Source organism: Pseudophryne corroboree, chromosome 8 (assembly GCF_028390025.1).
Source record: "Pseudophryne corroboree isolate aPseCor3 chromosome 8, aPseCor3.hap2, whole genome shotgun sequence".
Classification (NCBI taxonomy): Eukaryota; Metazoa; Chordata; class Amphibia; order Anura; family Myobatrachidae; genus Pseudophryne; species Pseudophryne corroboree.
The window spans coordinates 169,310,968-169,335,894 of record NC_086451.1 but is presented as its reverse complement, the minus strand read 5'-3'; the positions used below and the strand labels follow the sequence as shown (position 1 = coordinate 169,335,894).

The 24,927-nt window shown below is 42.0% G+C and overlaps 6 non-coding genes and 3 pseudogenes across 6 annotated transcripts; all 9 read right to left on the bottom strand.

Annotated features, from left to right (window-relative positions):
- Positions 1-469: 469 nt before the first annotated feature.
- Positions 470-633, bottom strand: LOC134950903 (U1 spliceosomal RNA). Its single transcript, XR_010183739.1, has one exon. It is a non-coding gene; the product is annotated as a U1 spliceosomal RNA (small nuclear RNA).
- A 671-nt stretch (positions 634-1,304) lies between these two features.
- LOC134952092 (U1 spliceosomal RNA) lies at positions 1,305-1,466 on the bottom strand. The gene has a single exon (XR_010184703.1). It is a non-coding gene; the product is annotated as a U1 spliceosomal RNA (small nuclear RNA).
- A 152-nt stretch (positions 1,467-1,618) lies between these two features.
- LOC134951376 (U1 spliceosomal RNA) lies at positions 1,619-1,782 on the bottom strand. The gene has a single exon (XR_010184127.1). It is a non-coding gene; the product is annotated as a U1 spliceosomal RNA (small nuclear RNA).
- A 695-nt stretch (positions 1,783-2,477) lies between these two features.
- On the bottom strand, positions 2,478-2,619 carry LOC134953413 (U1 spliceosomal RNA; annotated as a pseudogene).
- Positions 2,620-2,764: 145 nt separating this feature from the next.
- Positions 2,765-2,919, bottom strand: LOC134952152 (U1 spliceosomal RNA; annotated as a pseudogene).
- Positions 2,920-3,611: 692 nt separating this feature from the next.
- LOC134952714 (U1 spliceosomal RNA) lies at positions 3,612-3,753 on the bottom strand (annotated as a pseudogene).
- Positions 3,754-3,905: 152 nt separating this feature from the next.
- On the bottom strand, positions 3,906-4,069 carry LOC134951148 (U1 spliceosomal RNA). The gene has a single exon (XR_010183941.1). It is a non-coding gene; the product is annotated as a U1 spliceosomal RNA (small nuclear RNA).
- A 673-nt stretch (positions 4,070-4,742) lies between these two features.
- Positions 4,743-4,905, bottom strand: LOC134952215 (U1 spliceosomal RNA). The gene has a single exon (XR_010184787.1). It is a non-coding gene; the product is annotated as a U1 spliceosomal RNA (small nuclear RNA).
- Positions 4,906-5,057: 152 nt separating this feature from the next.
- On the bottom strand, positions 5,058-5,221 carry LOC134950518 (U1 spliceosomal RNA). Its single transcript, XR_010183423.1, has one exon. It is a non-coding gene; the product is annotated as a U1 spliceosomal RNA (small nuclear RNA).
- Between the last annotated feature and the right edge of the window lie 19,706 nt (positions 5,222-24,927).

Sequence of the window (24,927 nt, the reverse complement as noted above, 5' to 3'; positions counted from 1 at the left end):
TCCAAGGAGTTTGATATTCTACTACCTGCATGCAATTTAAATTGCTTAAATTGTTTATATGGTTGATTTGTCCTTCACAACCCATAATCTGCAACTTGGATGTACTTGTGTCATTGAAAATCTTATAATAAAAATGTTTATATATTGAAAAAAAAAGTTATAAGACATATGCATTCAATATTTGAAGAAACAAAATAAAATAAAGCTATGTATTGGGTTTCACTAACAAGCACATTGGAAGACTTGACTACTGTTAAAAGACATGCATTACATGGTATAGAGCCACAAACCACAATGTAGTAAAATAAAAACAAACTTACATGTGCTAGAGCTGGGGAGGGTCGCTGCTCGGGCAGCCCCCTGTCAAGTGAAGGAGATCCAACTGAGGCAGCACAAGGGAACTCTCGAAAGAAGAACAAGGCTAGAGGAAAATCTGAGACAAAGAAATCTGACTTTTACCAGAGCTGGCCAGAGGAAAGCACAAACACAGCCCCCCACTACCACAAATAATGCAGTCGAGTTTCCCACATTTGTGGAAATCACAGGGGTCAGCATACCCAGAATGCAATGAATGAACCTCACCCTGGGAGAACAATCTTCATGACCATGGTATCTCCTATGCAAAATAAGTATGATTTGGGATAGGGCTGGGGAGGGCCGCTGCTCAGGCACATCTCTGTCAAGTAAAGGAGATTCAACTGAGGCAGCACAAGGGAACTCTCATCTGGGGACAACAACTGCAGGGAGAACACATATTTTCAGATGAACATGGGAGGGCAGAAGGCTACCTAATACTGAAGCACCCCCAAACAACAAACAAAATGCAACAACTAGTGCAAGCATTCCTGGGGGAAGGCCTGCAGCAGATGGATTTGCATATGGTGATGTCATCCAAGCAGTGGGTCAAAGTTGGCTTCAACCCTCGTCTGCATATGAAAAGAGAAAAGGGGCGTGCAGGGCATGGCAGCCTTTTGCGGCGCTTGGATGACCCCTAGCTCGCATTAAACACCTCCACCCTCCTTCGGTGTGGGGCTCATGTTGGCTATGCCCCAGCCCCTGAAGCATTCAAGCTGATTTCTTGCAGCAGCTGGGCACTGTAACAGCTCCAGAGCTGCTCTGTAAGGCAAATAAAAGGGTGTGGGACCTGCAGCACTACCTGTAGTTCGCATTGTGCGTTGGAAGGCAAAAAGTAAGCAGACGGGAGAAGTCAGGATAGTGCGCAAGGGCATAGAAGGGAGGGGCTCAAGAAAAGAGAAGTGGAAACAGACAGCAAACTAGGCTGGAGAGAGACCTGAGACAAAGAGACCTGAATTATACGAGAGCCGACCAGGGGAACACAAATTATGCAGTCAAGTTTCCCACATTTGGGGAAATCGCAGGAGCAGCACACCCAGAGTGCAATGGGTGAGCCTTGCCCTGGGAGAAGCACCTTCATGATCATAGTATCTCACCTGGCAGGTAAGTAGGAGTTGGGCTAGAGCTGGGGAGGGTCGCTGCTCGGGCACCCCCTTCTCAAGTGAAGGAGATCCAACTGAGGCAGCACAAGGAAACTCTCGAAAGAAGAACAAGGCTAGAGGAAGATCTGAGACAAAGAAATCTGACTTTTACCAGAGCTGACCAGAGGAAAGCACAAACACAGTCACTCACTACCACAAATAATGCAGTCAAGTTTCCCACATTTGGGGAAATCACAGGGGTCAGCATACCCAGAATGCAATGAATGAACCTCACCCTGGGAGAACAATCTTCATGACCATGGTATCTCCTATGCAAAATAAGTATGATTTGGGATAGGGCTGGGGAGGGCCGCTGCTCAGGCACATCTCTGTCAAGTAAAGGAGATTCAACTGAGGCAGCACAAGGGAACTCTCATCTGGGGACAACAACTGCAGGGAGAACACATATTTTCAGATGAACATGGGAGGGCAGAAGGCTGCCTAATACTGAAGCACCCCCAAACAACAAACCAAATGCAACAACTAGTACAAGCATTCCTGGGGGAAGGTCTGCAGAAGACGGATTTGCATACGGTGATGTCATCCAAGCAGTGGGCCAAAGTTGGCTGGAACCCTCATCTGCATATGAAAAGAGAAAAGGGGTATGCAGGGCATGGCGGCCTTTTGCGGCGCTTGGATGACCCCTAGTTCGCATTAAATACCCCCACCCTCCTTCTGTGTGGGGCTCATGTTGGCCATGCCCCAGCCCCTGAAGCATTCAAGCTGATTTCTTGCAGCAGCTGGGCACTGTAACAGCTCCAGAGCTGCTCTGTAAGGCAAGTAAAAGGGTGTAGGCCCTGCAGCACTACCTGTAGTTTGCATTGTGCATTGTAAGGCACAAAGTAAGCAGACGGGAGGAGAAGTCAGAATAGTGCACAAGGGTATAGAAGGGAGGGGCTCAAGAAAAAAGAAGTGGAAACAGACAGTAAACTAGGCTGGAGAGAGACCTGAGACAAAGAGATCTGAATTATATGAGAGCCGACCAGGGGAAACACAAATTACGCAGTCAAGTTTCCCACATTTGGAGAAATCACAGGGGCAGCACACCCAAAGTGCAATGGGTGATCCTTGCCCAGGGAGAAGCAACTTCATGATCATAGTATCTCACCTGGCAGGTAAGTAGGAGTTGGGCTAGAGCTGGGGAGGGTCGCTGCTCGGGCACCCCCCTGTCAAGTGAAGGAGATCCAACTGAGGCAGCACAAGGGAACTCTCGAAAGAAGAACAAGGCTAGAGGAAAATCTGAGACAAAGAAATCTGACTTTTACCAGAGCTGACCAGAGGAAAGCACTACCACAAATAATGCAGTCGAGTTTCCCACATTTAGGGAAATCACAGGGGTCAGCATACCCAGAATGCAATGAATGAACCTCACCCTGGGAGAACAATCTTCATGACCATGGTATCTCCTATGCAAAATAAGTATGATTTGGGATAGAGCTGGGGAGGGCCGCTGCTCAGGCACATCTCTGTCAAGTAAAGGAGATTCAACTGAGGCAGCACAAGGGAACTCTCATCTGGGGACAACAACTGCAGGGAGAACACATATTTTCAGATGAACATGGGAGGGCAGAAGGCTGCCTAATACTGAAGCACCCCCAAACAACAAACCAAATGCAACAACTAGTGCAAGCATTCCTGGGGGAAGGCCTGCAGTAGATGGATTTGCATATGGTGATGTCATCCAAGCAGTGGGTCAAAGTTGGCTTCTACACTCATCTGCATATGAATAGAGAAGAGGGGCGTGCAGGGCATGGCGGCCTTTTGCGGCGCTTGGATGACCCCTAATTCGCATTAAACATCTCCACCCTCCTTCGGTGTGGGGCTCATGTTGGCTATGCCCCAGCCCCTGAAGCATTCAAGCTGATTTCTTGCAGCAGCTGGGCACTGTAACAGCTCCAGAGCTGCTCTGTAAAGCATGTAAAAGGGTGTGGGCCCTGCAGCACTACCTGTAGTTTGCATTGTGCGTTGGAAGGCACAAAGTAAGCAGACAGGAGAGGTCAGAATAGTGCGCAAGGGCATAGAAGGGAGCGGCTCAAGAAAAGAGAAGTGGAAACAGACAGCAAACTAGGCTGGAGAGAGACCTGAGACAAAGAGATCTGAATTATATGAGAGCCGACCAGGGGAAACACAAATTATGCAGTCAAGTTTCCCACATTTGGGGAAATCACAGGGGCAGCACACCCAGAGTGCAATGGGTGAGCCTTGCCCTGGGAGAAGCACCTACATGATCATAGTATCTCACCTGGCAGGTAAGTAGGAGTTGGGCTAGAGCTGGGGAGGGTCGCAGCTCGGGCACCCCCCTGTCAAGTGAAGGAGATCCAACTGAGGCAGCACAAGGGAACTCTCGAAAGAAGAACAAGGCTAGAGGAAGATCTGAGACAAAGAAATCTGACTTTTACCAGAGCTGACCAGAGGAAAGCACAAATACAGTCCCCCACTACCACAAATAATGCAGTCAAGTTTCCCACATTTGGGGAAATCACAGGGGTCAGCATACCCAGAATGCAATGAATGATCCTCAACCTGGGAGAACAATCTTCATGACCATGGTATCTCCTATGCAAAATAAGTATGATTTGGGATAGAGCTGGGGAGGGCCGCTGCTCAGGCACATCTCTGTCAAGTAAAGGAGATTCAACTGAGGCAGCACAAGGGAACTCTCATCTGGGGACAACAACTGCAGGGAGAACACATATTTTCAGATGAACATGGGAGGGCAGAAGGCTGCCTAATACTGAAGCACCCCCAAACAACAAACCAAATGCAACAACTAGTGCAAGCATTCCTGGGGGAAGGTCTGCAGAAGACGGATTTGCATACAGTGATGTCATCCAAGCAGTGGGCCAAAGATGGCTGGAACCCTCATCTGCATATGAAAAGAGAAAAGGGGTATGCAGGGAATGGCGGCCTTTTGCGGCGCTTGGATGACCCTTAGTTCGCATTAAACACCCCACCCTCCTTCGGTGTGGGGCTCATGTTGGCAATGCCCCAGCCCCTGAAGCATTCAAGCTGATTTCTTGCAGCAGCTTGGCACTGTAACAGCTCCAGAGCTGCTCTGTAATGCAAGTAAAAGTTTGTGGGCCCTGCAGCACTACCTGTAGTTTGCATTGTGCATTGGAAGGCACAAAGTAAGCAGACAGGAGGAGAAATCAGGATAGTGCACAAGGGTATAGAAGGGAGGGGCTCAAAAAAAAAGAAGTGGAAACAGACTGCAAACTAGGCTGGAGAGAGACCTGAGACAAAGAGATCTGAATTATATGAAAGCCGACCAGTGGAAACACAAATTATGCAGTCAAGTTTCCCACATTTGGGGAAATCACAGGGGCAGCACACCCAGAGTGCAATGGGTGAGCCTTGCCCTGGGAGAAGCACCTTCATGATCATAGTATCTCACCTGGCAGGTAAGTAGGAGTTGGGCTAGAGCTGGGGAGGGTCGCTGCTTGGGCACCCCCCTGTCAAGTGAAGGAGATCCAACTGAGGCAGCACAAGGGAACTCTCGAAAGAAGAACAAGGCTAGAGGAAGATCTGAGACAAAGAAATCTGACTTTTACCAGAGCTGACCAGAGGAAAGCACAAACACAGTCCCCCACTACCACAAATAATGCAGTCAAGTTTCCCACATTTGGGGAAATCACAGGGGTCAGCATACCCAGAATGCAATGAATGAACCTCACCCTGGGAGAACAATCTTCATGACCATGGTATCTCCTATGCAAAATAAGTATGATTTGGGATAGGGCTGGGGAGGGCCGCTGCTCAGGCACATCTCTGTCAAGTTAAGAAGATTCAACTGAGGCAGCACAAGGGAACTCTCATCTGGGGACAACAACTGCAGGGAGAACACATATTTTCAGATGAACATGGGAGGGCAGAAGGCTGCCTAATACTGAAGCACCCCCAAACAACAAACCAAATGCAACAACTAGTGCAAGCATTCCTGGGGGAAGGCCTGCAGCAGATGGATTTGCATATGGTGATGTCATCCAAGCAGTGGGTCAAAGTTGGCTTCAACCCTCGTCTGCATATGAAAAGAGAAAAGGGGCGTGCAGGGCATGGCGGCCTTTTGCGGCGCTTGGATGACCCCTAGTTCGCATTAAACACCTCCACCCTCCTTCGGTGTGGGGCTCATGTTGGCTATGCCCCAGCCCCTGAAGCATTCAAGCTGATTTCTTGCAGAAGCTGGGCACTGTAACAGCTCCAGAGCTGCTCTGTATGGCAAGTAAAAGGGTGTGGGCCCTGCAGCACTACCTGTAGTTTGCATTGTGCGTTGGAAGGCACAAAGTAAGCAGATGGGAGAAGTCAGGATAGTGCGCAAGGGCATAGAAGGGAGCGGCTCAAGAAAAGAGAAGTGGAAACAGACAGCAAACTAGGCTGGAGAGCTCTTCTGTCTATATTTTGCAAACCTGCTCTTGTCCTCTCCAGCTGCTCCATGTAGATTTGACGTCTGGAAAGGTGCATAACCCACTGACAAGCAGGCACACTCCTGCATGAGTTTTCTCTCTCACTAGCTGGATGATACACAATCATTTGCATGTGCTCCACCTCTGACACACCACCCACCCAACCACCCAGTGACCAGAGCCACCCACAAGCCAACTGGCTCCGTGATTTAATTTGCACAGTGTAGTCATCCAGGCAGCATGTCCTTCTCAATGGAAGGATCTCTGGTTCCATGGAATCTTCCACATTGGAATGCTGCGGAATAAAAAGGATTTAAATATTCAGCTTGCTAGCATTCAATGTACCTGCGGCTTGGCTTTAGCACATGGGTCTTCATCCTGTGGCCCTCCAGCTGCTGTGAAACTACACATCCCAGCATGCCCTGCCACAGTTTTGCTATTAAGGTATGCTAAAACTGAGGCAGGGCATGCTGGGATGTGTAGTTCCACAGCAGCTGGAGGGTCGCAGGTTGAAGACCCATGTTCTAGCATGCCTGTTCTATGATGCATGTACCGTGATGTCACAATCAGCTTGGAATGGGGTGTCTAGCAGGCATTTGCTGACAGCCACTTGAGGGAGACACACATCAGGAGATGCAGCATATCGGAGGTCTTCGATGCCTTTCCAGCAAATGCACACCACCTGCTGCTGGTCTGGACACAAAACAATGCCCACAATTGAAGTCCCAAAATGCCCAACTACAGGATTCATGTAAGTAGTGAATTTAGGAATGAATTTAGAAGTAGGAAATTAAGTTAGTTCACAAGTACATTCAAATTCAGATCTAAAGTCTAGGTAGGCCTCACATCCTGGCAGCCCCCAGCACTTAAAAATGCCTTGATTAGAGGTAGAGAATTAAATGTAGATAAAAAGTAGACACAAAATAAGACTCCACAGAGCAGTTATCAGGTGTCTTTATCAATTGTTGCATTTAAAAAATCAAGCAATTAGGGAACACAATGTTGCAACAATGTAACCCTATTTGCAAAATAGTACTAAATAAGTTTGTCGATGTAAGACATTTGCAAAGGCGCATCCAAAACACGCTGGAAAATGCAACTGAATCTGTTTTTGGAGGCTAGAATAGGAAATGAGCATTGGTCCTACAAGTACTGAAAGCTCTTCTCCCATCTCCCTTTTCTGAAAAGCCATTTAATATATGGTTCCCAGATAGGGGACATATCAGATATTGCCTTTCAAAAGCAGCAAATATCATACCACTTCTATTGCCATCAAAGATAAACATTGATTGTTTTCAGATATTGGATTGAAAAAGCAGTCTTTATTGACATAAAGAAGCAAAAAAACATACATAAACATTACACACATAAGTACCGTGTTGCAGCACAGCCAAAACACAATACAAATGCTGTCGGTATAGTACAGTTCAAGAACTACAGCACAGGCCAGCCTACACTATAAATCATGAACTGCACTATACATTTAAACAATACAATAATACAACAGTTAATAAGGTTATGGGTGTGGAGTGTAAGAGGGTGAAGGAATCACAAGCCCGAAGCTTTATTGAAAGACAGACACATATAAAGGGAGGATTAATAAATACAAAGATATCCTTTACTATAGAATGTAGTCCAATCCGGTCTTTCAACTCTTCCACAACTGAAAAACGGATAGTGTTCCCAAGCCTTCCATCCTGGAATATCTTCAGTCTCTCGCCAATGAAGAAAACAATCCCTCCAGCAGACTCTTCAACCACGATACAAGATCACAGCCAAAAGGGCGAGAAGCAACTACACTTGCGTTTAACCAAAATGGCTAAAACTTAGTGAAGGAAAGTGCAGTGCACCAAAACATAAGCTGACACAATCATGGAGAATGCGCCAGCATATATGCTCTTCTATCTATATTTTGCAAACCTGCTCTTGTCCCCTCCAGCTGCTCCATGTAGATTTGACGCCTGGCAAGGTGCATAACCCACTGACAAGCAGGCACACTCCTGCATGAGTTTTCACTCTCACTAGCTGGATGATACACATTCATTTGCATGTTGTCACAAACTGAGGGCTGGTGCTGACCAGGGGGAAGCCTCAGTTGTAGGGGCTGAGGTATATGTGTACCTGGGAGGCAGTACAGGGTTCTTAGACAAGCAGGGAACCTTTAGAACAAATGCCCGAAGGCGTGACCAAGACAACGAAGGAAAGTTCAAAGGTTTATTAAACACAGTTCAGAGGAATACGGATGACTTGGTACAGGTAACAGGAATCACAGTTCAGAGAAATACTTGGGATCGATGGCGGAGCACCGATGGAGACTTGGGATCGATGGCGGAGCACCGATGGAGACTTGGGATCGATGGCGGAGCACCGATGGAGACTTGGGATCGATGGCGGAGCACCGATGGAGACTTGGGATCGATGGCGGAGCACCGATGGAGACTTGGGATCGATGGCGGAGCACCGATGGAGACTTGGGATCGATGGCGGAGCACCGATGGAGACTGGGGATCGATGGCGGGACACCGATGGTGACTGGGGATCGATGGCGGAACACCGATGGCTACTGGGGATCGATGGCGGAACACCGATGGTGACTTGGGATCGATGGCGGAACACCGATGGTGACTGGGTATCGATGGCGGAACACCGATGGTTACTGGGGATCGATGGCGGAACACCGATGGTTGCTGGCAGGGCAGAGCACCGCTGGAAGCTAGAAGCTGGAAGCCGGTCTCAGGTAACTGCCAGTCACAGGGAGCAATGTAGACACTGCAGAGTCAGGCTGTACAGCAGAGAAAGTCCATGGAAGGACTGCACACTGGAATCACTGAAGACAATTGAAGCACTGACAAATCTTTCCAGCCCAGGAACAAGATATTTATACCAGCTGGGAAACAGGGATTGGCTGGCTGATTAAGCAGAGTCCAGAGTGCAGCTGCTGGGTAATCAGGCCGAGAGCAGAGTACAGCTGATAGGCTGAAAAGTAACATGTGATGAAAACAAACATGGCTGCGCCCATGTTTGAACTTGGAGGGAAAGACTGTTTGTAACTTGCATGTGAAACTTAACCCTGATGCTGCCAGAATCACAGTAAAGAGATTAGAAACAATGAGATGCAGCGTGCTGCACACAGACAGTGCAGATGGAATCCAGGCTTGGAACACTGGGACAGTCTCAGGAGACATTTGGAAGGTAAATACTGATAAGGAATTACCTGGATCGTGACAGCACCCCCTCCTTTAGGAGTGGCCCCAGGACACTTCTTATAAATTCTTTACCTGAACAAACGGAAGGATCTAGATTGAATCCTGATGAACTTGAACTGGCTGGAACCAGATGAGACTGTACTGGACCTATGGACGAGACCAGATTGAGTCCAGACAAACTTGAACCAGCTGAGACCGGCGGAGACTTTGGGCCGACGGATAGGACAGGATTGAGTTTGGAGACCGTTGAATCAGCTGGAACTGAAGGAGTCTTTGGACCTACGGATGGAACCGGATTGGGTCCACAGATATCGGAATCGGCTGGAACTGAAGGAGTCAGAATCCGGTTAGAACCGGAATGAGTTGTATCAGAGTGTTCAGTTAGACCATCCTGGACATGGTCCATGCTGGATGCCAACAGGGTGGTGCTCTCTGAAGACGGCAAACTGGAGTTCATAACTGCATCTGTAGCACAAAAATTTCCATCTGGGAACTTGGCTCTGGATACTTCCCTTGGGGCTGAAACTTTGGTGACCCCTCCTGGGGTTGACGAATCAGACACCTCTCTCAGGGTTGTTTTCTCCAGCACCCCTCCTGGGGTTGACAGATCATAAACTCCTTTTTGAGAAGACTCATATGCCCCTACTAGAGATTGAACATTGGATACCCCTCCTGGGGTTGTAGACACAGACGCCCCTTCTTGGGCTGTAGACACAGACGCCCCTGAACCACGGAGGGTTACTTGTATTCCATCCAGCCGAGAGGAGAGGTCCTGGAGACAGCGGATCACATGGCCCTGTGCAGTCTCCTGACGTTCAAGGCAGGCTGCAAGTTCTTGCATCGGCCTGGTCGCTTGGACCTGGTCTCCGGCCGGATCCATTGGGTCAGTGCTTACTGTCACAAACTGAGGGCTGGTGCTGACCAGGGGGAAGCCTCAGTTGTAGGGGCTGAGGTATATGTGTACCTGGGAGGCAGTACAGGGTTCTTAGACAAGCAGGGAACCTTTAGAACAAATGCCCGAAGGCGTGACCAAGACAACGAAGGAAAGTTCAAAGGTTTATTAAACACAGTTCAGAGGAATACGGATGACTTGGTACAGGTAACAGGAATCACAGTTCAGAGAAATACTTGGGATCGATGGCGGAGCACCGATGGAGACTTGGGATCGATGGCGGAGCACCGATGGAGACTTGGGATCGATGGCGGAGCACCGATGGAGACTTGGGATCGATGGCGGAGCACCGATGGAGACTTGGGATCGATGGCGGAGCACCGATGGAGACTTGGGATCGATGGCGGAGCACCGATGGAGACTTGGGATCGATGGCGGAGCACCGATGGAGACTGGGGATCGATGGCGGGACACCGATGGTGACTGGGGATCGATGGCGGAACACCGATGGCTACTGGGGATCGATGGCGGAACACCGATGGTGACTTGGGATCGATGGCGGAACACCGATGGTGACTGGGTATCGATGGCGGAACACCGATGGTTACTGGGGATCGATGGCGGAACACCGATGGTTGCTGGCAGGGCAGAGCACCGCTGGAAGCTAGAAGCTGGAAGCCGGTCTCAGGTAACTGCCAGTCACAGGGAGCAATGTAGACACTGCAGAGTCAGGCTGTACAGCAGAGAAAGTCCATGGAAGGACTGCACACTGGAATCACTGAAGACAATTGAAGCACTGACAAATCTTTCCAGCCCAGGAACCCAGGAACAAGATATTTATACCAGCTGGGAAACAGGGATTGGCTGGCTGATTAAGCAGAGTCCAGAGTGCAGCTGCTGGGTAATCAGGCCGAGAGCAGAGTACAGCTGATAGGCTGAAAAGTAACATGTGATGAAAACAAACATGGCTGCGCCCATGTTTGAACTTGGAGGGAAAGACTGTTTGTAACTTGCATGTGAAACTTAACCCTGATGCTGCCAGAATCACAGTAAAGAGATTAGAAACAATGAGATGCAGCGTGCTGCACACAGACAGTGCAGATGGAATCCAGGCTTGGAACACTGGGACAGTCTCAGGAGACATTTGGAAGGTAAATACTGATAAGGAATTACCTGGATCGTGACACATGTGCTCCACCTCCGACACACCGCCCACCCAACCACCCAGTCACCAGAGCCACCCACAAGCCAACTGGCTCCGTGATTTAATTTGCACAGTGCAGTCATCCAGGCAGCATGTCCTTCTCAATGGAATAATCTCTGGTTCCATGGAATCTTCCGCATTGGAATGCTGCGGAACAAAAATGATTTAAACATTCAGCTTGCTAGCATTCAATGTACCTGCGGCTTGGCTCTAGCACATGGGTCTTCATCCTGTGGCCCTCCAGCTGCTGTGAAACTACACATCCCAGCATGCCCTGCCACAGTTTTGCTATTAAGGTATGCTAAAACTGAGGCAGGGCATGCTGGTATATGTAGTTCCACAGCAGCTGGAGGGTCGCAGGTTGAAGACCCATATTCTAGCATGCCTGTTCTATGATGCATGTTCCGTGATGTCACAATCAGCTTGGAATGGGGTGTCTAGCATGCATTTGCTGACAGCCACTTGAGGGAGACACACATCAGGAGATGCAGCATATCGGAGGTCTTCGATGCCTTTCCAGCAAAATGCACACCACCAGCTGCTGGTCTGGACACAAAACAATGCCCACAATTGAAGGCTCAAAATGCCCAACTACAGGATTAATATAAGTAGTGAATTTAGGAATGAATTTAGAAGTAGGAAATTAAGTTAGTTCACAAGTACATTCAAATTCAGATCTAAAGTCTAGGTAGGCCTCACGTCCTGGCAGCCCCCAGCATTTAAAAATGCCTTGATTAGAGGTAGGGAATTAAATGTAGATAAGAAGTAGACACAAAATAAGACTCCACAGAGCAATTATCAGGTGTCTTTATCAATTGTTGCATTTAAAAAAATCAAGCAATTAGGGAACACAATGTTGCGACAATGTAACCCTATTTGCAAAATAGTACTAAATAAGTTTGTCGATGTAAGACATTTGCAAAGGCGCAAACAAAACACGCTGGAAAATGCAACTGAATCTGTTTTTGGAGGTTAGAATAGATGCAGGATCAAGTAGCTCAATGGGTAGGGTATTTGATTAGAATTCAACAGGTTATAGGTTTGAATCCTGGGTATGATAGTTTGAGGTGTTATTTAATAAAGTATGTTTATATATTAGTCACACATGGTTTACTTGTACAAATGGCATGTCACCAGTTAGTGCTGACTGCTGATATGCCATTTGCACAAACACGCCATGTGTGACTGTATATGCATTTAAGGAGGGCACCCCGGCAATACCACAAACCATTGAGTGTCAAGTATACTAGATATATCTTCATATCTCATGTGCTTTCTCTGAGACCAATCTTGTTATGCCCCTTCCCCACAAGGCATGCGCCTTTTGTCCATATTGCAAAAATGGGGAGGGGGGAGGGGGGCATATAATTATCTGTCACAGGGCACCAAAAAGTCTAGTTATGGCTCTGGTATGCATTATGCATTCTGGCTGACCATATCTCCAACACTGGCTGGTTGGAATAGAAATCCGGTTATCTATGTGAGCAAATGACCATCAACGATTTACTCTCAAACACTAGAAAATGGACAAAAATGGTCCCCTAAACAAATTGGTTAAATTTTGGGTTTAACCAATTTGTGTAATGACCATTTTTGACCACTTTTCTAGTGTTTGGGAGCAAATGGTTAATTGACATTTGCTCCTATACATTACCAGATTTTCATTCCATCCATCCAGACTGGATAGATAGCCTGACAGATAATTGTGTAGTGTACGCCCAGGATAACTGTCAGTTGTGCTTTCTTTTATGACGGCACATAAATGGGTGGGCAGATCCAGAGCAAGCACTGCCCACTCATGCATAGTTGTCAACTGATGTGAAGTTCCAGTGGGCAATCTCAGTTATAAAGAAAAGTATCTGGAAATTGTCCCTAGTTTAAAAAAAAAATAAAAAAAAATTGATCAACTCCATTTATTTAGTATGATATCCCAGGTGATAGGATGCCGGCAGTTAGAACAACATACTTTATTAAATAACACATCTCAAACTACCATACCCAGGATTCAAACCTATAACCTGTTGAATTCTAATCAAACACCCTACCTATTGAGCTATTTGATCCTGCATAAAAATTGTGAACATTATATGAAGCTATTGGTACTTTGAAAAAAAAAGTATCAGCATTACAACGCAGCAGATCCATGCAGTTTGCAGCCACACACTACATGTATCTGCTCAGCCACAATGCTGATTATTTCTTCACAAAGTACAAGGTGAGCTCCAAACAGAATTCTCTAGCTTAGAATTATGCCAAACCTAGAAGTCGGGCCCCCCACCCTGGGATCCCCCAGAGGGAGGCCTGCACCGTCATGCGGCAGGCTTGTCCGTTTTGGAAGCAGGCTGATGGGCAGCCCAGGCTTGCTTCAGTCTGGGCTTGGCAGGTCTGGAAGCATGAGCTTGCTTTGGGTATGCCTGACAGTAGTATAGTGAACCACTTTCCGTCAAACTCATTTTTGACAGGTGGGAACGCCTCTAATTATGCAAACCACACCCAGATCCTCCCCTAACCCCGCCCAGATACACCCTTAACCACGCCCCTAACCACGCATCCTGATACGCCCACTTTTCATTCCCTTCTGCTGGTATTTTATATGAAATAAGCCTACAAAATCAGTTATAAGCGCTTTTTATACATTGTGTATTATCACTGATGATGCAACGATGTATATTATTTCAAAATGATTTATAAAATAAGTATTAACTCTTAATATTAATAATATTATATGAAGAAATCATTGTGTGTTTAAAGTATTTTTTTCTTCATACATTCACTGTGGTTCTGGGATCCTCTTACACGCTGAAAGTCCGGAGGGGGGATGATGAGTGGCCTGTTGTTTAAGATAAATGCTAATAATGAGGGCTACCAGCACCCAACATGACTTGTGTAATTAGATAAGAAATTGCTAACTTTAAAAAAAAAAAAAATGCATATTACAAATACTCAGCAAAACACAGTACACATTTTTTTTTTGATCAGAGTGCTGATGCTAATAATAAAAATACAATGTTTTACATGTCTATTTATAATATGCTGGTGCTTCATCTTTTTGACTTCGCCCTTGATATTTTAGGAACAATAGTATATATTGTATATGAATCAATGTTTTGGCTCATAGGACCGTTATCATGAGGTATACTGCAAATATGGCTTGTTTATAATCATTCTGATGTATAAGTGTATACTATTCCCAATTGATTTATCACTGATGATGGAGCGTTGTATATTATTACCAATTGATTTATAAAATAAACGTGCTGATTCGATCATGATATAATTTTGCATTTTAAAATGATTTTTAAAATGAGTCATTGCTGGAGGACGTATTTTTTTTTCTTCATACAGTCACTGATCTAAATATCTCACAGAAAATGGGGTGTATGATCTAACCATCATTTCAAAAAATATATACTTTATTCATGCTGGACATGCTCAGACATGTATATACATGTATTATTTTAAAAAAATATTTGCGTTATTTTTGCAAACATATGTAGAAACAGCATATTTGTGCTTAAGTCGTGGAATTTTTTTTTAAATATGTGCATTTTTGTTACATCAATAAGGTAAGTTTATTAAATATTAATTATATATTAAAGAAGCCTTGTTATCCATCACAAGAAGCAAATCAAAAGAAAATTCACTGATTCCGTAATTTTAACCAATTTAAATAAAGGTTGTATTTTATTTTAACTCAGTGTTTAAAATACCTTTTTTTCCCACCAAGTAATTGCTGGTGGGTTGCTCTAATGAAAGACCCTTACAAGACATGTACTGTGCCAGATAAGACTTTACTTACAATTCTGTTACAGGACATCTCTATTCTACAAAGTGATAACAACTGTTTAATATCACATTCATATCTTTCCTTGAAATGTAAGTGTACATTGTACTTATTGTATCCTCTTTTCATTTTCTGAACATGCTCTGCAAAATGATCTTTCACAGATTGCTGCAAGTACTGTTCACTAATTGTATACTGCAACTCTAGTAGTAGTATGACATCTTGTTCACTGGTGGTTAATACAGTATGTGCATTTTCGTAATAAAAAAAGTATATTTGCATTTTTGTTACATCAACAATACAAGTTTATTAAAGGTTTATGATATATTAAAGAAGCCTCCTTGTTATTCATCACAAGAAGCAAATCAAATAAATTATTTACACATATATTATATTACATTTTTCTTATGCCAGCACTGCTATTATATATTTGGTGCCACAGTAACTAAACAGGAAGGGAGAACAGTGTTATTGTGAGGCTGGACATGACAGGACAGGAAGCAGGCAGTGGTGATACAGTATGAAGTAGAGATGGTTCAATCTGCTGAAAAGCTTTTTGAGGTATGAATTTCAGAAGGCTGTGTATTTGGAATGGATGCATGTTTTTATGTAAAATGTGTGGTGTTATTGAGTGTAGATTGTGTTAGAAAGTGTTCAGTGAATGTACATGAACATTAATGTATCCACAGCAAGAAATCCACAGTTTCTAACATGTTGCTGCTTTGATGTAGCATATGGATAATCATTGATATATTTTTGTTACAGTACATATGATATAAAAAAATACTAAAAAAAATTCTAAAGTAAAAAATTAGGCTCCATTCAGAAATAGTAAAATGTAAAAATAAACAGTATGTAGGTTTGGTGCTTCCATTTTTGTAGATGTTGAATTGCCAGAAATAGGTGAACTTTTCTCAGTTGTCTGTTCATTGTAACATGTTTAACTTTTTTGAGTGGAGTCTATTTTATAAATATAGTACAATATTCTTGTATTAGAAAATAGCAGAACAGTGAACAAGGAGCAGCTAAGTTGTAAAAACAAAAGATTTCACTTTTGCATCTTTAAATGCTGCAAAAACAATTAGTATAATTCCACTTAATTCAGGAACAAATCATATTTTGCAGTTCTCTTTAAGGATACGTAAAAAAGACCAAAGCACATGCAACAGGACAACACCGTGTGACCAAGTATACGGAAACCTACTCACATGTATTAAATCCATTTAAAACATAATATAATAAGCCACCATACAGCAAGTTACCCCCCTTTTTGTGTAAGATTTCTACTTGATGTAAAGATGGCAATGAGCACTTCAAACCTACAATGCCCCAATCAAATTAGGTGCAGCTGGAAAATCCTACAGTCAGCAAAAATGACAAATACTTCTGATCCAAGGGAGCTGGTGCCGGTAGTAAACGTGATGTGTAAACAACTCTGCTAATTATCTAAAATATATGTGGAGTTTTCAGAAAACCAGAAGTAACATGGCCGCCAAACCAGTACTGCAAGTATTCCAGTAAGCGTTCCAAGTGCTCCAAACAGAAAGTAATGTGCCCATTCTTACACTGTATTCTAAAGACTTAAACAGGAAGTATATGCGTCCATTCATGCGGTCCACACCATCACTAGTGCAGGAGTTGCAGAGCACACGATATGATAATCATTAGGTATCTTCATTTTAAAGCTTTGAGTTCCATTGGCATCATAAGTTTTTCAAAGGATATTTGTTGCATTCAAAAAAAGATTTAAAAATATACAGTACATTAAAATAAACATAATACATAAATAGGTTTTTTTTCTCCAAGTCATAGGGCGATCACAAAAGTCTCTTACACGACATGTGTTGTTTTAGATAAGAGCTTAGATACAACACCACACCTTTGTGCAAAATTAACCCTTAGATGGTGCAACTTAGAGGAAGATTGATAAAGTCTCCATTTACATTATCCCAATATGGTATATTACTACTCTATACCAATATTCTTTACAAGCCAGCATACAACTAATATGGAATGGATCATGTTGTGCAGTAACTTAGAGGAAGAATTATGTATTTTATACCCAGAGAGGCACTGGTTACAGATACTCAATGCAGAGGAATGGCACATTAGGTGTAAAATGTCATATTTGTTTCTACACAGGGCAGTGGTATCTACAGCTCCCACACACCGCTGTGATTTAGTCTTCCGGGATATTACATGTTGATAGACCCATTTGAATTTGCTACCAGTATTAGCATTGGAAGACCTGAAAAAATACCAATTGTCACAGTAACAGGCTTATCTATAAATCTGGCATTGGAAAGGTATAGCGGATGAAATGTAGTTCAAAGGGGTTGTATTCTAATTCTACCTTTTCAGATTTTATACAGCATTAGTGGTTTATCTGAATGGGCATAACAATTTTTCTCCTTGTTATACAAGGCCTTGGGACTGTATAAGAGTTAAAATGACTCCAAGAAAAAATGGATTGATACTGCGTCCCACTGAGTGCCATCAGAAACAGCATTGCTGTAACAATTCCTGTCATTTGTAATAGTGGTTAAATAGACTTTAATCTGTGTTACCCATGGATATTTACATATGTATACATATGTATGGTTAATATTATTTATAGCACATTAATTGCCAGTTATTGATTTATAATTATTTGTATCTCTACATCTACTGTAATTTATATATGATAAATCCATGTTATCCATCTGGAAATAGTAAACTTTTCTTACAGTTGTTATCAAAGGATATATAATGTAAACTTCCTATCAAAATTTCCCTTAATATTTGCTTTTAGTAATAATACTGGACTTTGCTGTGGCAGTTTGCTAATATATCACCCCTAGACTATGAAAGCGGTGTTGAAACATTTATAAAATTAGATTACTTACATTTAAGAAGAAATAATTTGTGAATTAATCCTCTCAATCATGGACATATTGTGTTTAATTTTTGCATAATGTTATTTTACAGATTTTTCCAGTGAAACTTAATGTTAGTATTGTAAACGTGTGCTGTCCAATAGGCACACAGACATTTGCCCTCAAGGTTTACAGTCCCTGAGGCCCTCCACAGAGGGTTGTATGACTTTTTTTCATTATGCTGTGTGTATTTAGTACTTATTTTGTGCTTGTATAAATGAAATCCACATATGGAAATCCCTAAAACCTGGACTGTAGGGTGCCTTGAGGCCCGCGTTTGGGTACCACTTTACTAGTGAGTACAATTCAGACAAAACCAACTACAGAGGAGCAATGAAATTGTGCATGCAATCATCATTTCCAGGGATCTGCCAGTTTTTAATACAGAGTCACATGTGACAGTCATGCTCATTCTAATGGAAGCTGGAATCCAAGGGCGTAGCTACCATAGGTGCAGGCAGTGCAGCTGCTATGGGGACCAGAGCTGAGAGGGGCTCAACTTCCCTGTCACAGTTACATGTGTTATAACCATTTTTCGCCATTGGATGATACATAGGGGCTTTACAAACTTTTGCCTTGGGGCCTACAATATATCTAGTTATGCCCCAGTACCTGCTCATCATAATGTTGCTTAAAATAAACTGGAGGGCATTGGAATGTTACATAACATGAACCAGGGAACTGCAATGTGGCACAATATGAAGTGAAGGCACTATAATGTAGCATAATAGGTAGTATGTGCACTGTAATGTGGCATAATATGAACTGGGGACTCTATATGTCATAATGTGAATTGGGGATACTGTGTTATATAATATGAATTGGCAGCCCTACAAAGTGACATAATATGAACCACCAGAGCACTACTAATCATAAAATAAACTATTACACTTCCATAGGGAATACATTAACTAAGGCACTACTATGGATTAGATAATCAACTACTGTAGGGCACTATAATGGGGCATAAAATGAACAACTTCTGTGGTGAGGTGTCTCTCTAAAACCATTGGGACAGTGGCCTCTTCAAAATGTTGTTATGGGGCCCACAAAGTTCTGGCTACGCCCCTGCTGGAAGCCATGTGATTCACAGGTAATAGTATAAATGTCTGATAGGAGTTTCTGTGTGAACTTTGTGGGCCCCATAACAACATTTTGAAGAGGCCACTGTCCCAATGGTTTTAGAGAGACACCTCACCACAGAAGTTGTTCATTTTATGCCCCATTATAGTGCCCTACAGTAGTTGATTATCTAATCCATAGTAGTGCCTTAGTTAATGTATTCCCTATGGAAGTGTAATAGTTTATTTTATGATTAGTAGTGCTCTGGTGGTTCATATTATGTCACTTTGTAGGGCTGCCAATTCATATTATATAACACAGTATCCCCAATTCACATTATGACATATAGAGTCCCCAGTTCATATTATGCCACATTACAGTGCACATACTACCTATTATGCTACATTATAGTGCCTTCACTTCATATTGTGCCACATTGCAGTTCCCTGGTTCATGTTATGTAACATTCTAATGCCCTCCAGTTTATTTTAAGCAACATTATGATGAGCAGGTACTGGGGCATAACTAGATATATTGTAGGCCCCAAGGCAAAAGTTTGTAAAGCCCCTATGTATCATCCAATGGCGAAAAATGGTTATAACACATGTAACTGTGACAGGGAAGTTGAGCCCCTCTCAGCTCTGGTCCCCATAGCAGCTGCACTGCCTGCACCTATGGTAGCTACGCCCTTGGATTCCAGCTTCCATTAGAATGAGCATGACTGTCACATGTGACTCTGTATTAAAAACTGGCAGATCCCTGGAAACGATGATTGCATGCACAATTTCATTGCTCCTCTGTAGTTGGTTTTGTCTGAATTGTACTCACTAGTAAAGTGGTACCCAAACGCGGGCCTCAAGGCACCCTACAGTCCAGGTTTTAGGGATTTCCATATGTGGATTTCATTTATACAAGCACAAAATAAGTACTAAATACACACAGCATAATGAAAAAAAGTCATACAACCCTCTGTGGAGGGCCTCAGGGACTGTAAACCTTGAGGGCAAATGTCTGTGTGCCTATTGGACAGCACACGTTTACAATACTAACATTAAGTTTCACTGGAAAAATCTGTAAAATAACATTATGCAAAAATTAAACACAATATGTCCATGATTGAGAGGATTAATTCACAAATTATTTCTTCTTAAATGTAAGTAATCTAATTTTATAAATGTTTCAACACCGCTTTCATAGTCTAGGGGTGATATATTAGCAAACTGCCACAGCAAAGTCCAGTATTATTACTAAAAGCAAATATTAAGGGAAAATTTGATAGGAAGTTTACATTATATATCCTTTGATAACAACTGTAAGAAAAGTTTACTATTTCCAGATGGATAACATGGATTTATCATATATAAATTACAGTAGATGTAGAGATACAAATAATTATAAATCAATAACTGGCAATTAATGTGCTATAAATAATATTAACCATACATATGTATACATATGTAAATATCCATGGGTAGCACAGATTAAAGTCTATTTAACCACTATTACAAATGACAGGAATTGTTACAGCAATGCTGTTTCTGATGGCACTCAGTGGGACGCAGTATCAATCCATTTTTTCTTGGAGTCATTTTAACTCTTATACAGTCCCAAGGCCTTGTATAACAAGGAGAAAAATTGTTATGCCCATTCAGATAAACCACTAATGCTGTATAAAATCTGAAAAGGTAGAATTAGAATACAACCCCTTTGAACTACATTTCATCCGCTATACCTTTCCAATGCCAGATTTATAGATAAGCCTGTTACTGTGACAATTGGTATTTTTTCAGGTCTTCCAATGCTAATACTGGTAGCAAATTCAAATGGGTCTATCAACATGTAATATCCCAGAAGACTAAATCACAGCGGTGTGTGGGAGCTGTAGATACCACTGCCCTGTGTAGAAACAAATATGACATTTTACACCTAATGTGCCATTCCTCTGCATTGAGTATCTGTAACCAGTGCCTCTCTGGGTATAAAATACATAATTCTTCCTCTAAGTTACTGCACAACATGATCCATTCCATATTAGTTGTATGCTGGCTTGTAAAGAATATTGGTATAGAGTAGTAATAAACCATATTGGGATAATGTAAATGGAGACTTTATCAATCTTCCTCTAAGTTGCACCATCTAAGGGTTAATTTTGCACAAAGGTGTGGTGTTGTATCTAAGCTCTTATCTAAAACAACACATGTCGTGTAAGAGACTTTTGTGATCGCCCTATGACTTGGAGAAAAAAAACCTATTTATGTATTATGTTTATTTTAATGTACTGTATATTTTTAAATCTTTTTTTGAATGCAACAAATATCCTTTGAAAAACTTATGATGCCAATGGAACTCAAAGCTTTAAAATGAAGATACCTAATGATTATCATATCGTGTGCTCTGCAACTCCTGCACTAGTGATGGTGTGGACCGCATGAATGGACGCATATACTTCCTGTTTAAGTCTTTAGAATACAGTGTAAGAATGGGCACATTACTTTCTGTTTGGAGCACTTGGAACGCTTACTGGAATACTTGCAGTACTGGTTTGGCGGCCATGTTACTTCTGGTTTTCTGAAAACTCCACATATATTTTAGATAATTAGCAGAGTTGTTTACACATCACGTTTACTACCGGCACCAGCTCCCTTGGATCTGAAGTATTTGTCATTTTTGCTGACTGTAGGATTTTCCAGCTGCACCTAATTTGATTGGGGCATTGTAGGTTTGAAGTGCTCATTGCCATCTTTACATCAAGTAGAAATCTTACACAAAAAGGGGGGTAACTTGCTGTATGGTGGCTTATTATATTATGTTTTAAATGGATTTAATACATGTGAGTAGGTTTCCGTATACTTGGTCACACGGTGTTGTCCTGTTGCTTGTGCTTTGGTCTTTTTTACGTATCCTTAAAGAGAACTGCAAAATATGATTTGTTCCTGAATTAAGTGGAATTATACTAATTGTTTTTGCAGCATTTAAAGATGCAAAAGTGAAATCTTTTGTTTTTACAACTTAGCTGCTCCTTGTTCACTGTTCTGCTATTTTCTAATACAAGAATATTGTACTATATTTATAAAATAGACTCCACTCAAAAAAGTTAAACATGTTACAATGAACAGACAACTGAGAAAAGTTCACCTATTTCTGGCAATTCAACATCTACAAAAATGGAAGCACCAAACCTACATACTGTTTATTTTTACATTTTACTATTTCTGAATGGAGCCTAATTTTTTACTTTAGAATTTTTTTTAGTATTTTTTTATATCATATGTACTGTAACAAAAATATATCAATGATTATCCATATGCTACATCAAAGCAGCAACATGTTAGAAACTGTGGATTTCTTGCTGTGGATACATTAATGTTCATGTACATTCACTGAACACTTTCTAACACAATCTACACTCAATAACACCACACATTTTACATAAAAACATGCATCCATTCCAAATACACAGCCTTCCGAAATTCATACCTCAAAGAGCTTTTCAGCAGATTGAACCATCTCTACTTCATACTGTATCACCACTGCCTGCTTCCTGTCCTGTCATGTCCAGCCTCACAATAACACTGTTCTCCCTTCCTGTTTAGTTACTGTGGCACCAAATATATAATAGCAGTGCTGGCATAAGAAAAATGTAATATAATATATGTGTAAATAACTTATTTGATTTGCTTCTTGTGATGAATAACAAGGAGGCTTCTTTAATATATCATAAACCTTTAATAAACTTGTATTGTTGATGTAACAAAAATGCAAATATACTTTTTTTATTACGAAAATGCACATACTGTATTAACCACCAGTGAACAAGATGTCATACTACTACTAGAGTTGCAGTATACAATTAGTGAACAGTACTTGCAGCAATCTGTGAAAGATCATTTTGCAGAGCATGTTCAGAAAATGAAAAGAGGATACAATAAGTACAATGTACACTTACATTTCAAGGAAAGATATGAATGTGATATTAAACAGTTGTTATCACTTTGTAGAATAGAGATGTCCTGTAACAGAATTGTAAGTAAAGTCTTATCTGGCACAGTACATGTCTTGTAAGGGTCTTTCATTAGAGCAACCCACCAGCAATTACTTGGTGGGAAAAAAAGGTATTTTAAACACTGAGTTAAAATAAAATACAACCTTTATTTAAATTGGTTAAAATTACGGAATCAGTGAATTTTCTTTTGATTTGCTTCTTGTGATGGATAACAAGGCTTCTTTAATATATAATTAACATTTAATAAACTTACCTTATTGATGTAACAAAAATGCACATATTTAAAAAAAAATTCTACGACTTAAGCACAAATATGCTGTTTCTACATATGTTTGCAAAAATAACGCAAATATTTTTTTAAAATAATACATGTATATACATGTCTGAGCATGTCCAGCATGAATAAAGTATATATATTTTTGAAATGATGGTTAGATCATACACCCCATTTTCTGTGAGATATTTAGATCAGTGACTGTATGAAGAAAAAAAAATACGTCCTCCAGCAATGACTCATTTTAAAAATCATTTTAAAATGCAAAATTATATCATGATCGAATCAGCACGTTTATTTTATAAATCAATTGGTAATAATATACAACGCTCCATCATCAGTGATAAATCAATTGGGAATAGTATACACTTATACATCAGAATGATTATAAACAAGCCATATTTGCAGTATACCTCATGATAACGGTCCTATGAGCCAAAACATTGATTCATATACAATATATACTATTGTTCCTAAAATATCAAGGGCGAAGTCAAAAAGATGAAGCACCAGCATATTATAAATAGACATGTAAAACATTGTATTTTTATTATTAGCATCAGCACTCTGATCAAAAAAAAAATGTGTACTGTGTTTTGCTGAGTATTTGTAATATGCATTTTTTTTTTTTTAAAGTTAGCAATTTCTTATCTAATTACACAAGTCATGTTGGGTGCTGGTAGCCCTCATTATTAGCATTTATCTTAAACAACAGGCCACTCATCATCCCCCCTCCGGACTTTCAGCGTGTAAGAGGATCCCAGAACCACAGTGAATGTATGAAGAAAAAAATACTTTAAACACACAATGATTTCTTCATATAATATTATTAATATTAAGAGTTAATACTTATTTTATAAATCATTTTGAAATAATATACATCGTTGCATCATCAGTGATAATACACAATGTATAAAAAGCGCTTATAACTGATTTTGTAGGCTTATTTCATATAAAATACCAGCAGAAGGGAATGAAAAGTGGGCGTATCAGGAGGCGTGGTTAGGGGCGTGGTTAAGGGTGTATCTGGGCGGGGTTAGGGGAGGATCTGGGTGTGGTTTGCATAATTAGAGGCGTTCCCACCTGTCAAAAATGAGTTTGACGGAAAGTGGTTCACTATACTACTCCTGACCTTGGGTACGCTTTACCTTGAGGATGAAAGGGCCAAGGGAAAGTACTTTTAGCCTTCTGCGTGGTAGGAGTCATACTAGGTAGGCAAGCTGTTTTAGCAGTAGCCAGATCAGCTACAATCTTATTGAGGTCTTCTCCAAAGAGAGTGTCTCCCTTGAAAGGAAGCACCTCCAGGGTTTTCTTGGAATCCATATCCACCGACCAGGATCTCAACCAGCTGTATAAAGTATTACCTTGGAACTGGCTCTCCACTCCCCATTATCTGGTTATCATGGCTTCCTCCGCCAGTGTCCAGACTCGCTTGCTGAAGCTCGGCCACTTCTTCCTAGCAGCAGGCTCCTGGATCACTGGGCAGCAGAGGTGCTTGGGAGCCAGAAGGGGGCGGAGCAATCAGGCAGGCAGTTGCAGTGCTGCCCAGCTATCTGTGGTGTGAGAAGAAGCAGGGGCACCCCACCGCTTGCAGTGCTGCAGCTAGCGGTGGTGGCAGCGGCGAGGCTGCTGGGCTGGGTCTTGAAAAAGGTGGAAAGAAGGGTGTTACGGCATGGAATGTACAAACTGCG